The sequence below is a fragment of the Vigna unguiculata genome, chromosome 11 (assembly GCF_037176805.1).
Source record: "Vigna unguiculata cultivar grain cowpea cultivar isolate G323 ecotype 2 chromosome 11, ASM3717680v1, whole genome shotgun sequence".
Lineage (NCBI taxonomy): Eukaryota > Viridiplantae > Streptophyta > Magnoliopsida > Fabales > Fabaceae > Vigna > Vigna unguiculata.
In genome coordinates, this window is record NC_140802.1 from 28,632,133 (window position 1) to 28,650,843 (window position 18,711).

Genomic DNA, 18,711 nt, shown 5'->3' on the forward strand with positions numbered 1-18,711 from the left:
AATTGCTAAATGCTTTTAACATTGTATTTTTTTATGGATAAGACTTAGAAAACCAACAAATATAAACAAATATAAGTTATCTTTGCTTGAAATTGTAGGTGTGACGTTCACGTGATTAACTTTCTCTATTACCTTTGTGTTATTAGGAAGTGAATGAGAAAAATAACTTCATTTGGGCACTTGAAAGACTTAGAGCATTATTTTTTGTCATCAGATGTGCCCCCCAAGTCATTGTCACTAACAATGACCTTGTTTTAATAAATGAAATCAACAATTTTCTTCCTCAAACGTCCAAGCTTCTTTGTTGGTTCCACATTATTAAGAATGTTAAATTTAAATGAAAAATGTTAGTAGATTGTGTGGATGCTTGGGATGTTGATAGCATTCTCAGGTTATTGTTGTCAATTGCAATGATTTTGGTGCTTTTGATGGGTGTATAAAATGATTCAAAGTTATTTGTTTGCCATGGCCATTATTTTTTGAATGTCTAAATGATGTGATGACAAACCCCTAGCCAAGGGACACACCACTAGAGCAATGGTTAGGAGAATATTAGAATATTAAACATCATCAGTATCTACAAAGTTCAACAAGCCTAAGCTAATGTTTACATGGGCCAAGAGAGACATGAAGATGAAGTCTAAGTTATATTGGGCCTTGTATTTGAGCCAATTAGAGTAGGTTTTGTTGGGCCTTGAATTTGAGCCAATAGTGCAATAATTGGGCTTGGTCCCAAACAAATCAATCTAATGAAATAGATATGTCTATCAAAGCATGACCCACCATATTTGAGCATGTTGTTTCTATTTACTCCATGCATGATAGTTCCTTTTCATGAAAATCCACCAATAAGAGGGGAAATTGAAAGTTGTCATGAAGAACCAAGCAATTCCCAAGTTGGATCAATTTCATTACATTTTCATCGTTACATACTTGATGTTATTGATATGAAAGTTGATGGTCATTATGGTTATCTATGTATCGCTACGTTGTTAGGAATGGATGGAAGTCTTGGTCTCTGGTCCGTATGGACTTACTTAAAGAATTAGACCAATAGTTTGATGAATATGCTACAATGTTTGGTGGTTATGAAAAAGTGGAGCAACTTAAACGATCTTTACTTATGGAAGAAATGACATTGATGAGTTATTTGGTAGTTTATTTTAATTAAATACTTTCGATTATTTTTTACTTACTAATTATTCACAAACAACTCTAAACAAACGAACGACCATACCCAACATGGGTACGTTATTGCGAGTAGATATAATGTCGTATTAGTGTGTTTATCTAGAAAACAAATGTGATGACATTTTCCTTACAAAGTAAACCTCCCTGAAATGTTAGTATTCATTGACTCATATGTATTAGACATGTCCATAGTTCACATTTTGTCCATGTAATTAACTATAATGCACATGATCTGCTTTTTTTCATCAATGTTCTATTAATGTAGATAATAATGTACACATTAAACTTGTGCAAGTGAAGCTCAAGCATAATTGTTTGATACCAATTGTGGATGTCTTATGGTTTAGTTACTTCTGTACTGAGAATAGGAAATGAACCTCATTTTATGGTAGTCGGATGCAAGTTTTTTTTAATATATTAAGGGTTGCACCAAATGTGTATATTAGTCTTCACTAGTGCAGATTTGGGATTTTACCTCGCCTTATAGGTCTCGGTTGACGAGCAACCGAAGCATATAACGGTGCGGTGGCAATTTTGAAATTAAAGGCAACTTATAGGCCTCGGTTCAGTCAAAAACCGGTGCCAAATGCTGCTTTAGGCCTCGGTTCTTAAGAAACCGGTGCCAAAGAGGGGTTATAGGCCTCGGTTAAGGAGGCCCGAAGCCAAAAGGTTGCCAGAAATTGACCTATAGGCTTCGGTTAGGGAAAAGCCGGTGCCAAAGAGGGGTTATAGGCCTCGGGTGTTAGGAAACCGAGGCCAAAGAGGGGTTATATGCCTCGGTTCTACGTGGAACTGAGGCCATATTGTTTAATTAGGGCTCAAAAACAGAACCCCTTCTTCCTCGCGCGCGCAGCTGCCATTTCTCTCTGCAAATTCCGGCGACGCTGTTTCTTCTTCTCTTCGCGTCTTCCGGCGAGCCCACCACTCGAGACCACCACGCGAGCCTCCTGCCACCACCGCCGTCTCGTCTCGCATCCAGCCACCGCAGTCTCGTCGCGCCTCCAGCCACCACCACGCGAGCTCTTGCGCCGTCTCGTCTGGCGTCCGTCCACCACCACGCGAGACCACTGCCGCTGTCTCGTCCCTCTCTCTGTCTCTCTGCAAGTGTTCCAGCGTCCCTCTACCACCACGCGAACACTTTCGTTCTTTTACCGCAATTGTCGCGCCGCGGTTTTCTTTAAGGTAAATTTCGAACGCGTTTTTGTTTGATTTTCTGTTTTTGTGTATGTTAATTTTAAATTTTAGTTATTGTGAGTGTTAATTTGGATTGAGATAGAAATTGTTTGGAGTGTTTTGATTAATTTTGTGAAAGGATTGAGTCTCCACCAGTACAAACAGGGGATTTGGTCGCGGTTATTTTTACTATTCTGCCCCGGTTTCAAAACCGAGGCATATAAAGCCGAGGCCAAAAAGGTGACCTTTTTGCCTCGGTTGAAAACCGAGACATATTCAACAGCTACTGCCTCGGTTCTATAAGCAACCGAGGCCTAATGAGCATTAAAAGAAAACAGAACTGGACTTTCTGCTTCGAGTATAGTTTCAACCGAGGCAGAAAAGTGATTAAAATTTAAAAAAAAAATACGGGCTGAATACTTTCATCACTCTACAACCCAACAGATCCCACTTTTCCTTGTCCAACATTTTCCTGCTCTTCCTCGGAGCCACTTTAACATGAGCCAGAACCAGAGGTGCCTCCTCCAATTCAATAAATCTGATTTCTCCATTTTCTCTCTACATCAGAATCATCACTATAATCACTGTCACTTTCATTCAATTTTCTCTTCCCCATCCTGCAAAACACAAGGGACGACGATTACACACATAAAGGACAAAACATAAATTAAAAAATGTAGCAAAAAAATCAATTGTGGTTTCGTGTAGCACTGCGCGACCTTTATCCCCCACAACACTAACAATAGTTGTAGCTGTAGCAGTTGAAATTCTTCTGAGGGCTTCAAGCTCCATCTCCGACCCCAGTTCCCTTTCTTCGCCGCCACAGTGGTCCTGCTCACAAACTCCACCACCTCCTGCAGCCTCTGAACCACCATCTCCACCTCCTCACAAATCTTCTCTATCCCCTCCTTCACTTCCTTCACGCACCCCACGTACTCCACCAGCTTTTCCATCCTCCTTTGCTGCGACTTCTCCGACGACAGCTCGGCCGAGAAGGTGACCAGCTTGATCTGAAGATCCCCCCGTGCGTTTGAACGTGTTGAGGAGTTCCACCGCCGGGGAAACCGCTCTGGTGATCTTGGCGTCGAGGGCTTTTCTGGACATGGTACCCAACGGCGGCAGCTGCGGTGGATGCGCACAGCAGCGGTGACGGCTTGCGGTGGACGCTCACAGCAGCGACGATGGCTTGCGGTGGACGCGCACAGCCACGAGGTGGACGCACACAACGACAGTGGCAACTGCGGCCCTTTGCCCAATTTTAAACCCCAGAACCTTTGCCCTTTAACTTTCTGCCGCGGGTACCCTAGACAAAAGCTTTTTAAAAAATGCAGTGCCTTTTTGGCTTCGGGTCTTGTTGGACCGAGGCCTATAACACTCTTTGGCACCGGTTTTGCGCGAACCGAGGCCTATAGCTGTCTTTGGCTTCGGGTGTTAGCTGAACCGAGGCATAAAACTTGGTTGGAATTGCAAAAATGCCACCGCGCCATTATATGCTTCGGTTCCTGGCCAACCGAGGCATATAAGGCGAGGTAAAAAGGAAATTTTGCACTAGTGCTCAATTTAAGAGCATTGTGTCTTCAGACGTAGAGCATTAAGTCTGAATTTAATTTAAGAGAATTGTAAAAACACTATAATTAAATAGGTAATATATGATGTTAAGGAAATTGTTGTTTTTGCTTTTATTTGTTACTTATGACTTTCTCTTGTGTTTTTTGTTATCTCTTGTAGCTTTCGAACGCGTTGAATTGCATCATCTTCCAGTGTCATCTGCTCTTTTTATGCACTCCCAGGTTCCTAATTCTAATATTTTCCTATTATGCCAATCTGTTGTTTGCTTTATATATTTTATTAATTATTTGTTAAAACATGTTGTTTGTTTTTTCTTATATGTGAGTTAGCCTTAGTTTCCCGTTTGAGATTCAATACGTAAATTATGTATTGTCCCCGAGTTTTCATTTTGAAAAAATTACATTTTTTTAAAATTAGATATAAGGGGATACAATACTAATAATTTAAATGTATTGAATCTTGAATTGTCCGATTGGACAGTTTAAGAAGATTAATCACTTTCTAGTAATTTATTAGTGCATATATATTTAAAATACATATCTTAAAATTCATGAATATTTGTCAATTGTGTTTTGTATTGATCTTCGGGTGCATATTTGATTGTGGTTTATAATCACTTTCATTTCGTGTATCCTGAAGGCCAATGCGAAATGCTGGCAAAATTTCGTGAAATTTAAGATATGTATTTTAAAAGTAATATGTACTAATAAAATAAGGAAAGTGAATCTTTTTAAATGGGATAGGGTCACACCTTGATTACGACGTGAGCATTGATTCAAAGATTACTGAAATTGTTCACGCAATTTCAGTATGGATCGAGATTGGATTAATTTACCACGTATTAGCGCTGAGTATGAGAATGGAGTAGAAGAATTTATAAAATTTGCGCAACGTTATGAGGAAAAAGGCTCAAAGCATAAGTGCTCAAAATAAAAACCCGCACATATTATCTCGTGGTGGGTATAGAAAACTTGAAGAGAAGATAATGACAGAAAAGAAAAAATCTAGGCCCCCACCTTATGAGGGTGAAGATACTAAGCCTCCTTCACCACCATCACGTCATCAGAAGTGGAAGTTAGCCCGTTTACGCTCATCGGGCAACTACACTTCTGACTCTGCACGAGAAATCTCTGAGAAAATTGTAAGATACAATTCTTATCTAAATTGCTCGTTCATGTTTTATATTGTATTTTGATTTATAAATGTTTTTGTTACCTTGTAGGATTCGTTGGTTGAGCAGACCTCCCAAGGAGGATTCATTCCAGAAGGTCGTCATGACATACTTGCTGCTGCAATTGGACGACCTGAGCACCCTGGACGTGTGCGTGGTGCTGGACCAGGAGTCGGCATACGCCAATTTTTTGGTTCCTCCTCTCGTCAGTCTTCATGCAGTCATGGTGCTGATTATGAACAAAGACTAAAGGAAATGATCACGGCGCAAGTGAGAGAAGAACTAATGCGCCAATTTGAGCATTATGGCATTCGTTCGCCAGTGGATCATCCGCTAGAACTAGACCCATTTGTGCCTCCCACGGGTAAATTTGTTTTTTATAAGTTATGAATTGAATAAATGATATTTAATAAAGTAATTGAATAACATTAATAAATCATTGGCTCTAACAGGTAGAAGCGGAAAGGGGAGTTGTTCAGCTCCACCCGGGGATGACATGGATGACACTCATCCATGTCAGCTATATATTTGGGATGGTACAGAGAAGACACTAGTGGCTCGTGGAAAAGTATTTGAGGCAGCCACAGTTCTTCATGGCATGGAGTTATCAGAGGATGAGGTTAAGGTCACAGTAGAGGAGGTTCTCATGCCGTATGCTTTAGTTCCTGTGCCAACAGATGAGGTGTATACTGTGGCACAGGCATTCCAGTGTTTCCTCGCCTGGCCTAGAGATTTGGTTGATACTGACCCCCCGGTACAGACTCTTAAACCCACAAATATACTACATTTTTAAGTTTACATGTTTATTATATTCAAACTTAAATTATATTCCATTTTAACTGAAATTGCATCAATATAGGAAAAACCTCAATCAAAGAAGATTCTTCTCTCTTTGGATGATCCTCTTGGTGCATTGCTCCAACTTGCAGAAATCATAGCTGATAAGCCGATGCAGGTTCCTTGGGATGCTAACATTTTTGGGAGAGATCTTGACATCCCACTTTACTTGCATTCCCAAGATGTCTTGGAGCTTGCACGAGGACAAGAAGAACTCAATATTACCATTATTCAATTATGGATGATGTAAGTCTTTTAGTCATTCTATATAGTTATTTGATATATTTATGTATTTACTTATATCAAATCAATTTTTGGTTTAGGTATCTGTCTGGTGTCACTGAAACTATGGGGCTGAATGATGTATATGGGTTTATAGACCCCCAACTCACCCATGAAGGCAACAAGTTTGATGACATCCAAGCATATGTGACCAAATGCTTTCAACGTGGAAAAGAAATTTATTTTGTCCCTTATCTTGCTGGGTAAATCATTTTTGTTAACTTATGAATATAATAAGTCATTTTAATGCATAACAATGAATTTATTTTCTTATCAGGCGTCATTGGCAGTTACTTGTGGTTTCCCTAAGGGAGAACCTTGCTGTGTGGTTTTGCTCTTTGCATCGCCCTCCCCCCAACCATCTTAGACAAGTGATAGATTGGTAAGAACCTCAATATCAATCTTATGAATATGACATGTTATATTAAAATATCCTAACTTATTCCCTATATCATAGTTCAATTGCTGCACATAACATGTTGTTAGGGAGATCAACGGCTAAGGCAAAAGGTCTTGTATGGTGTTCTCTCCAGGTTTGATATTTCTATCCATATCTTCATGATTGTTTGCTTGATTTTCTTCATTAATTAATTGTAACGTTGTTAATATAATGTAGTGTAATAGACAAACCGGCTCATATGAGTGCGGTTACTATATAATGCAATGGATGACAACCACTGTGTGTGCTCGTATTACAACAAATTGGGAAACGGTAATATATATTTGAATTAAAATGAATACTTTGCAATATTTCCTTTTTATATACTAACTTAACTTAATCTATTATTTTGTAGACATTCAAGAGTCCTGCAGCAATTCCCGCAAAGTCCATCAAGTTTGGTAGGATAGCATGTGCCAAATATATAATTGAAATGTACCATAGTATTGATTAGAACATGTATGTTGATTACAAAAGATTTGTAATTGTCTTTTAAATGAATTTGAATTGTAGATGTGTTTTAAAATATTCTGTTCTGCTCTATTCTGGTATGTGCTGGGTGCTGAATAAAATTTGCAGGTTCAAATGTGGGAATAACACCAAATCAGAAACTGCATTAAAAAAAAACAGTGTATTAGGCCTCGGTTCATACCAAAACCGAGGCCAAAAAGGGTATCGAATTTAAAAAAAAAAAAAAAGCCCATATGGCCTCGGTTCACACCAGAACCGAAGCAAAAAGCAAACTTTTGGCCTCGGGTGCACCCAAAACCGAGGCCAAAAAGGGTATCGAATTTAAAAAAAAAAAAAAAGAAGCCCATATGGCCTCGGTTGCAACAAAAACCGAGGCCAAAAGGGTATCGAATTTAAAAAAAAAAAAAAAAAGAAGGTCATATGGCCTCGGGTGGCACAGAAAACCGAGGCCAAAAGGTGGGCTCTATGGCCTCGGGTTTGTCTGAACCGAGGCAGAAGGGCACTTTATGGCTTCGGTTCTTAACCGAGGCCAAAAGCTGTGCTCTTTTGGCCTCGCCCCAATATGCTTCGGTTCCCGAACCGGTGCAGAATATGATAAACAACCGCTGCCAAAGGCCCTTCCTGCACTGGTGCTTGTAGTCGATTTATGCGATTATTGTATATTGGGCAAATTGTTTTAACCAAAAATAATAATTACGAAATATTGATCTTTTTTACCATGTATGTTTATATTACATCCAATGAAACTAATGCATAAGAAACATTCATTAAATTGTTACGATGTCAACAATTAATACATCATGGAATGTAAAAATATAAAATAAAAAATACATAACAAAATCAGCAACATGTCTACACTTTATCATCTTCTACAACATGCTTTCAATTCAATTTATTATACCTATAACAAATAAAGATCATAATTTATTGGTCACATTAATTTCAAAAGCAAGATAAATTAACAATAAATAAGTAATAAACAATAAATAAAGAAATAATACATATATTATACTTACCCGATATTTGTAATCCTGTCGTGGTGGTGGAACTTACAGTCCCTCATTTGGGCTATGTGTCAGATGATGCGGTAATACAATCAGTAGATCACTATCCGACCTAGGAAGTATATATGGATGTGAGACAAATTCAAACCATTCATAGTATCCTCACTCACACCTATGATGAGGTGGTGAACAAAGTGCAACCACCTATCGACTATAACATCGTAAATGCTCCTTTCGTATGGCATAGGTGGTTGTGGAATGCTTTGCTTATAGATGTATTGTTGCAAGACACGCTTTGAACAATGGCACTAAACACAAATGCTCAGTCAAATGTAGCCTAAGAACATAGAGATTGCCTCAAATGGACGACTTTGGCAATGACCCTCACATGGAGTCCATATGACCCAACAAGCATTAGACAGACTAAACTGCAAGCGTACAACACCAAGAATGGATATATTTTGTCCAATAACCCATCTGGTTACTCATGATTGAACTTCATCATATGTGTGATTCATAATCCTCTTTTTCACAATGTAAAAAGTGCTCATATATCCACACTTATTCCAAATTAATTTTAATATTTATACAAACATAAGCAAATAACAACTTATCGAAATACACTGCAAAAAATCCTGTACATAGTGACATTTTTAATATGACGTTTTATAAAAAAATGTCACAATTTACATTATAATACAACATCATAATTTATATGTATAATATGATGTTTTTAAGTGTTACTATTTTAAGTCACATTACTAATAAAAAATATGACATTTTAAAGTGTCATTTTATAATAAATCATTATTTTTTTTAAAACATTTAACTTTTCATTTACCTCTTATATTTCCCTCTCTTTTACATACTCTCTCTTTCTAATTTTTCTCTTTTGTAATTTTTCATTTGACGACCCTTCTCAATCCCTTTCCTTCCTCTTAAACCCTCTTGAGGATTTCTTGTTCCCTTGAAATTCTTTGTCTCGTAAAGGCAAGAATGGAAAGCTTGTGATTTAAATCCCTAGCTTCGAAAGGATTGTTTTGCCTGGCCTCATATGAAACCCTAAAAGAACCCAATAGGTGCAATCGAACTCCTCGGTGGAATGTTGGCACAAGCTAATTGGGAGGACCATGAGATATCGATCGACAAAGACGGTGTTAGCCTTGACAGTGAACTCAGCAAGGGAGTAGGTCTGGGTCTTCGTCTTCTTGGGCTTGGTGGTATCGACGATGTGTGGATGGGGTTCTGTAGAAGGAGTTCGACCCTCTATTATTCATAATCTAAGTCACATGCCACTGGTGCAAGAAGGGGATTTGGCAGTTGAAGACGAAGAATAGTGCATTGACGATTTTGAATCCATAATTAAGTATATGGCCTTTGTTCAATTTTTAACCAAGGAAAATAGGGCTTTAGCACCGGTTCAATTCCACCAAGACCAAATGTCACTCTCCCTATGATATTTTTGAAGGTATAAATACACATTTGGTACCCAAACTTTTTCGGAAAGTTCAATGTGGTACCCGAACTTTAGGAATGTTCAATTTGGTACCCCAATTTTCTAAAAAGGTTCAATTTGGTCCTCTCCGTTAAGTTGGAGTTAACACCGTGTCCGTACAGGACACGTGTCAAGCCATGAAATTTTTATTTTATTTTTTTTTTTTTAAATTAATTTTTTTTTCCAAAAAATTAATTTTTTTTTCGAAAAATTTAAAAAAACTGCCACGTGTCAGTTTATTATCGTGCCACGTGGCAGCTTACAAGCATGACACATGGCAGTGTAATAGTTATTTTCAATTTAGTACCCCAGTTTAAATTTTTGGTTCAATTTAGTACCCAAATTTTTTAAAATGATCCAATTTCGTCCTTTCCTATTTGAGACCAAATTAGTAAATAAGCTTAATTATAATTTATATAAACATGTTAAAATAATTGTTTTGAATTTATACATCAAATCACTACACCTAAATACTTAAATTATTTTATTTTCTTCATTTTAACCTTTGTAATTTTTTATACATGAAATTTTTTACACTTGTAAAAAATAAAATAATTTGAATATTTAGGTGTAGTGATTTGATGTATAAATTCAAAACAATTATTTTAACATGTTTATATAAATTATAATTAAGCTTATTTACTAATTTGGTCTCAAATAGGAAAGGACGAAATTGGATCATTTTAAAAAATTTGGGTACTAAATTGAACCAAAAATTTAAACTAGGGTACTAAATTGAAAATAACTATTACACTGCCACGTGTCATGCTTGTAAGCTGCCACGTGGCACGATAATAAACTGACACGTGGCAGTTTTTTTAAATTTTTCGAAAAAAAAAATTAATTTTTTGAAAAAAAAAATTAATTTTAAAAAAAAAATAAAAATTTCATGGCTTGACACGTGTCCTGTACGGACACGGTGTTAACTCCAACTTAACGGAGAGGACCAAATTGAACCTCTTTAGAAAATTGGGGTACCAAATTGAACATTCCTAAAGTTCGGGTACCACATTGAACTTTCTGAAAAAGTTTGGGTACCAAATGTGTATTTATACCTATTTTTGAAATATCAACTAACTTTTTTGCTTTGGGTCAATGAAACCGAAGCCTATAAAACTTTATGGCATCAGGTATTTTGTAATCGAGGCAAAAAAACATATTCTGTCTCGGATATTTGGGGAATGGAGGTAAAAGGTTGACAGGAATTGTAAAAATGTCACAACACTATGATATGCTTCGATTTCATGATAATTGAAGCCTATAATGCGAGGCAAAATCCCAAAACTGCACCGGGTGTGCACTTTGACTTTGCAAATACAGTAGTCACCATGTTTGTGCTTATTTCCCCTCACAAACTTTATAAATCTGAGTCCAAACACCATCTGAAGGTGCATATTGGACTCCTCAACGATCTCCTCCTCAACGGGTAATCCTCTTCTGTCGTCGTTTCACACTTCATTCTTTTTCGGTTTTGTTTTTATTTAATAAAAATCGTTAATATGAAATTTAAGTGACTTTGGAAATGATTTAGGAATTACACGAAACGACTTTGGATTGGGACTCCTTTGCAGATGTCTGCTTTCATTGTTGATACAAGGAGCACCATTACCTATGTTTCGTTCTCCTCTTGTGAATAGTGTGGCAGGCACACGACAATGTTTCGTTGTGTTTTCCCCCTTTTCAATCGGAGGATTTCGTGTTCTGCTCTTCAGCCACCTTTTCTTTATAAATAATGTCATTTTTACTAGTATTTATCTTGTAACTTTGCATTAATGTTAATTTTAAACGTGGTGTGTGAATTTGAAATGTTCAAAAGTGTGTGCTTTTATGTTCTTTTTGATATATTCTACCAATTAGATCACTTGTTTGACATTTTGAAGCTGATTTATTCATCTTTTTCTTTCTATTACTGTTGACTTTGAAATTGTAGGGGTGTTATTGATATTTATTTTCTTGCAAATTAGAGGTCAATCTATTATGCAACAACTAATATTGTAATCCTTAAATTCATCATTCAGGTGTAGGAGGTACAAATGTTAATTGCATTCAACGTTCCTCTAATCAAAACGATGATGAATTTGTAAATTGTAATTGCACTGCGTCTTGAGGCTTTCAATACCCTATCCTTGTTACTTCTGTCGGTGAAAGAGCCGAAGCTTTTCCTCGCAATACCAAATTCAATTCCATTTATCAGACATGAATTCTATTGTGATGTCTTGGTCACAAGAATATTAATTTTCACACTTTTAGAAGAATAGTTTATTTAAGCCAAAATTATATTTTATAAATTTGTATTGTTTTACGCTTTAACTATATTTTACTTAAAATTTTAGGGCTTGGAATCACCGGTGATATTTGTATTTTATCAACTTTTCCATTTGTTTTGTGTGGGTATGGAAGATGTGTTGATAATGTTTCTTCTGTTAATCCAACAAAGACAAGAACGGAAGAATATTACGTCAATTGTAATTGACTTTTTTATCTCTTTAAACTGTCACTTAGTGTAAACGGACAGTTGTTACAACGTTTCTAGAAGTCATTACTGGAGTAAACAACGATGGTTCAAAACGATGCAAATTACAAAAATAATAGTCAATATTTGTACATTTTTCTTGTAGTGATAATACTATTTTCTTCACATTGGTAAAAAAAACATCCACGAATTGGTCATACATATGAGTAAGTTTCACAACTCTCCACGAGTAGCAACCACACATCCAATATTACGAAATAACTACAAGTATGATATGCTAATTGATGTCACACTATTATTTGGAAATATGGTGCATCCCACCAGATGCAATAGGTAAGGCCTTGATGTACAGTCCCATTTCTGGTGGACACAACTGTCAACATATACTTTTGGGAGCCAATTCAAAAATTCAATTTGACATGGGATACACAATAATGTCTAATATCTGTAGTCGCATCACCTATATCCACCCCAAGCAACTCCACCAATAAACTTGAGGCACTATCGAAATCCAACACGCTATATGGCAAGAGTTGTCCCTCAAAAGGGATATAAAGGCATAATGTGTTTGTATCCCGATGCCACCTTTTCTCAAAGGTTGAAAGTAAGCTTTATCCATAACATCATAACTAATGCTGCACAATGACAACAATTCATAATATAGAATTACATGCTTAATTTGAAAAATAGGTGCTTCTAGCTTGTTCAACTTCTAACCAGTGAGACTAACTTCAATTGTCTTTGATCCTTAAAAATATTTGTTCTCTTTTGAAAATGTAATTAACATTCAAATAGAATACTTAAATACAAAGGTTTTTGTTACTTAGCTCACCCTCCCACAATCTAATTAAAACATGACCTCCAAATCTCACTAAGAACAAGCAATCCCTGGGTTCGCTAGAGAATCCATGGTGCACATTAACTCCGGTTGCACTTGCATCAATGGAACCAACATCAATCACACAAACATTAACCCTACCATATTCACTGTGCTCTCTATGGACCAATGCAATAGTTCTTTGTCTGTCATTTTGTTCACAAGGTTTCAAATTTTTTTTAAACAACAAAATATGTTCCAAGAACTAAGTACCAAATATAAATTCATTTTGTGCTCACGAGATTATAGTTTTTGCACACCTATGTATAGGTTTTAAGTTAACATGCATGCATGAACAACTACAAAATGATTAATTAATTAATTTTATTTTAAGTAGAGTTATTAATAAAAAAATTGGGTTAAGCTTTTGAAGGATTCAATTTTTTTTATAAAGAATAAATGTGTTCCAAGAATTAAGTATCAAATATAAATTTATTATCTGGGAAACAGGGTTACAGTTTTTGCAAACTTATGACTAGGTTATAGGTTAACATGTATGAACAATGATAAATAATGATACTGTAGTTTTTGAAGTTCACATGGGTTAATTTTACTTTTTAAAAATAATCAATGTGATCCAAGAACTAATTATCGAATATACTTAGGAGGCCAATGAAATTACAGTTTTTGCACACATATGTGTAGGTTTTAAGATAACATGTATGACTAATTACAAACAACGTGATAATTTTTTGAAGTGCAAATGTGTATGGTAATAAAAAAGAAGTATTGTGTAAAGAAGTAATGAGTTAGGATGTTGACTTGGTTTCAATTTTTCTTTTAAATAATCAAATGTGTTCCAATAACTAACATGGATAAGAAAAAAAAAAACGATGATGTCGTAATTTTTTTGAAACTCAAATTTGTATTTACAAAATGTTAGGTTAGGTTGTCACATGGTTTTAATTTAAAAGAAGCAAAAACTGAGTTTCAAAAACCACTACAAGAATTATTAGATTTAGCAACAATTTTTTTGTTATATTTATTGTAAATGTTACCTTATGAATATTATGAATAACTATAATAATACTTTTTAAAAAATGTTACCATATATAATTAAAAATGCTACCATAAATAATGTTAATAATGATAAAAATTCAGTTTAAGCTTTTTTTTTCCAATTTAAAATTCACTTTAATTAATCTGCTTACATTTCTAGTTTCAACAATTTCTTGCAATGAAGCATTCTAGTTCTAGAGTTTTAAGCATGGCAAATGCTGGTGCTAACATCAATGGTAGTCAATTTTTCGTTTGCACCGTAAAGGTGAGAGACATGTACTGCCCCTTATGATTTTTTCAAGTTACTGATAGATAAACTTCAATAAAAGTAAACTCAAAATTCTAATCAAGCCTACTGTCAAATTTTTTGAGTAAGTTGTTTCTGATTTGGACATCATTGTATCATAGTGGCTAGCAATAAAAATATCTTTGATATATATTAATTTTTCACCAAAAGATAGATTTAAGATGGATTAGAGGGATTATTGAGATGGACAATTTAAGTGTCTAACATAGCACAATGCATTAGAAACATTTTTTACAAAAGGGACACATTCTATTACAAGGGAGGGACCATCTAGTTATTCTCTAAATTATGCTCTAAGTTTACTTGAATTTCTCTATTCTTATTTTCTGTATAAAATTCACAAGAAGTTGTGTCAAGATCTCAACATACTTTATGTTAATAATAGTGTTATATTCGATAACAATAGTGCTCTTAGTGAACCTATTAGTATTTCAAAATTGTTGATAGAAGTGATTACTTGTGGTACTCATTAAGGTATATAATATATCAACTTAGTATTACTTGTGCATTTTATGGTTTTTTTCTGCAGCATTGATCTTGATATTGGTACTCAAGTTGTCCTTCTTGAAGTAAAAACTTCTCTTTTAGAAAATGCATTAAAATTAGATAAACTATGTCTAGGTTGGCAATCATTATGTGTGGTTGCAGATCCAAAACTTCTGCTCAAGTTTTCATTCTTAAACATTTAAATGTATACTGAGTTGATTTAATAACTCATGGTCTATTGAATAATGTATTGTTATAAGTGTTTAATGGAAATTGACGTTTGTCTATTAAGAGTATTTAGTGGCATTCACATGACTCTTTATATGTGTAATTGTTAGAGTTCTGTGTTACGAAATTCTCTGAGTTATTTCAGTCTATAAAATACATTTAATGTATTACAAAATTAAGCAAAGAAAAAAAAATATAGAGAGAAATACAATTAAAACATAAGTCATTTCAATCTCTAAATCACAATTTTGCTTCCTTTGGACTACCTCCAACATTCATGCTCATCAAAGATTTCAATCATTCCTTGCAATCCAAAATTAGAGTAACGATAATCAACCAAGTATAAGCATCCTTTAAAATTTCCTTATTGACAATTATCATTTAAAAACTTTAAATGTGTCTTTGCACATTTACTTTAGCTCGCAAAGACCGCTAGGGTACGGTTTTTACTCACCATATATTTGCCATAACCATCACTTATTTTTTCTCTCAAAACTTGTCATATAGATTTTCTTCCTTGAATTCTTCATATACTCACGTCTAACATTTTATACACATGTGTTTCAGACTTAAATTTTATATGTATCTTATCTTTGCAGTATTAGTTAATAGAAAGAAATGATTAAAAAGGATAACATTAAAACCTGTAATTAGTTGTAAAGATTAAAGTAATGATTAAACCTTTTCAAGGTGTTAGATCTAAAGTTAAAACTTTAAATAGTGAAAATGGTAGGTGAAATGGTTATGGACGTTCTTGGAGTTGACATAATACAATATTTTTTGACAAAAAATAGTTACTGTGAATTGACATATTAGTTATATATTATTCTGTTTTGGTAATTTCTTAATCTTGAGACATTAATAAAATCATATCTTTCAGGTTTGCTGTTGTGACAGCAGCAAACAAAGGGATTTGTTTTGAGGTGCGTAAGAAGTTGGCTTCAAATGTGGTTGTGGTGGTGCTAACAGCTAGAGACGAGGAGAGGGGCTTGAAAGCAGTTGAAACACCGAAAGAGTTTGGTCCCTCAGACCTTCTGATTTTTCATCTGCTTGATGTTAGTGACCTTGCTAGTTTTGCAACTTTAGCTTATTTCATCAAAACCAAATTTGGGAAACTTGATATCTTGCTATGAATCATACTTGCTTATTTTTCTTGTAAAACCTTTTTTTGGACAGAATAAAGCAGCATAGAGTGGAGTCTAGAGTGGAGGAAGGCCTGACTCGAAGAGGGCAGGAAAATAACACCTAAATAGACCACATGAACATCGAAACCATGATTGCTTATTCTAATTAGATTCATTTCATAGCTCGGTTCACTTTCTTTATTTGTTCGTTAAGTGCAAAAGTTGAGAATGATCTTCGAATTTAGAAGAACATACTCCCTATAGTTGGCTTGGTACTTTTTCTTGTATTGGTATTGTGTTTTTGTAGGATGATTGATTGAACTAATCTTATATATTTTAATTTCAAAAGAGAATGTAGAAATGATGATGCTAAAGATTATGGAGATGTTGTTAGTGTCAGTAACAATATGGGGTTGAGTGATGTATATGGGTTCATAGACCCCAACTCACTCATGTAGGCAATAAATTTGATGACATTCAAGCATACGTCACTGAATGCTTTGGACAAGGGAAGAAAATATATTTTGTCCCTTATATTTCTGGGTAAGTGTAGTTTGTTGACTTCTAATTATAATATATTATTTTAAGGTACAACAACGAATTTTGTTTTTATTGCAGGCATCATTGGCAACTAGTTGTAATTTCGATGAAAGACAACATTGCTGTGTGACTTTGTTCCTTGCACAGGCCTCCTCCTAACCATCTTAGACAAGTTATAGATTGGTAAGAACCTTAATTTTATGAACTTTCTTTCTTATATAATTGTATCTTAACACCTTACCTTTTTCATAGTTCAATCGCTGGACATAGCATGTTGTTAGGGAAATCAACTGCTATGACAAAAAGGCTAGCATGGTTGAGCCTCAAGGTTTGCTATTTTGGTCTACAGTATTATAATTATTCAATTTCTTTTCTTCATCAATTACTTATAAATGTGCATTCATTGTAGTGTAATTTACAAACCGACTCATATGAGTGCGGTTACTATGTAATGCAATGGATATCAACCATTGTACGTGCTCGTATCACAAGTGGTTGGGAAACCGTAATAATTTCACTATATGAAATACTTATATGCAATTTTCGCTTAGTTTATATACTAATTTAAATTATTCTCTTGTGTGTAGAGATTTGGTACCAGTACATCAATCCCCGTCAAGTCCATCAAATATTTAAGGATAGCTTTGGCAAAGTATATTATTCAAATGTACAATAGTACTTAGTATATTTGTTTATGAAAGCATATGATAATGTAATGAGTGCTACAATATGAATAGTATTTAAGTATTGTAATGAGTCCATCAATTATAATATGATATTGTTTCTGGCTGGTTCTGTATTTCTGGTTCAAAATTTGCAGGTTAAATGTGCTAGATTTGAATGAAATAGGACCAGAATTTAAAAAAAAAAAAAGTTTTATGCCTCGGTTGTAACCAAAACCGAGGCAGAAGATCATTCGAATTTTTAATTTTTTTTTTAAATGGCCATATGCCTCGGTTAGACCAGAACCGAGGCAGTAAAGTTCACTTTCTGTCGTGGTCAAAACAGACCCGAGGCAGAAAGTATATTAAATTTTTTCTATTTTTTGAATTTTTGGTACGCATTAGGCCTCGGTTGTGCGGAAACCGAGGCAGTAAATATTTTATATGCCTCGGGTTGTAACCGAGGCATAAACTACTAGCTTTTTACCTCGGTCGTATATGCAGCGGTTGCGGACCCGAAGCCAAAAGCTGGTTGATATGTAAGATTTGAAATTCATCTTCTTATTGTTTATTGTAACAATGTTATTTGATGCATTTTCTATATACATCAATGTTGAATAGTTTAAAATCATACGTTTGGGCATGCAAGAATTTACTAGAGTAGGAATGGTAGACTAGAAGAGTGGATTATCAACTCCAGCTGGTTCATTATATGTTTAAACATGATTATCTAAATTACTTACTTTGACAGGCATGTGCATCTAGATGAACCGGGAAGAACTGAATTGGAAGGATTTGATACTGGTAACAAAGTTGGTGCTGCTGGTATACAGATATTTTTGTCGTGTCAAAACATGAAATTGGTTATACTATTGCTTAAATTTATCCTAAGTTTTCATAGTTGAATTAGCTCATCAAAGGCTTTGGCTTGAAGAGCGCCAAATAGAGTAGAAATGTGGTCCATAGTGGGGTAAAAGTTGTGATTGAAGGTGTTGTTGAGGAGATGAAAGCATCCTTGCTCTAGAGAATTGTAAATTACATAATTCGAGGTATTTCTTAATAGTTTTAGAGAACCTAACAATATGAAATATCCACTATTCTTTTGCATGATCCAATGCTTTGAGAATCTTGGATGAGCACAAAATCATTCATCTTTAATAACAATTTTAAAATGTTACAAAATAAGATAATTAGTAACATTTATTTAAATGTTAGAAAATATATCAATAACATTTTCTTTAAATGTTAGAAAATTTATAAGTAACATTTTTGAAATGTTAAAAAAAATTAAATTCATAACATTTTATAGATGTTAGTAAAAATGTTGATTGGTAACATTTTTAAAAATGATATAAATAATACGTAAGAATGTTACTAATGTTA

At 34.8% G+C, this 18,711-nt stretch overlaps 1 long non-coding RNA gene across 1 annotated transcript; it reads left to right on the plus strand.

Moving 5' to 3' along the window:
- Positions 1-6,488: 6,488 nt before the first annotated feature.
- On the plus strand, positions 6,489-7,169 carry LOC146881704 (uncharacterized). Its single transcript, XR_014986215.1, has 4 exons — positions 6,489-6,605; positions 6,681-6,756; positions 6,840-6,935; positions 7,018-7,169. It is a non-coding gene; the product is annotated as an uncharacterized LOC146881704 (long non-coding RNA).
- Positions 7,170-18,711: the final 11,542 nt, after the last annotated feature.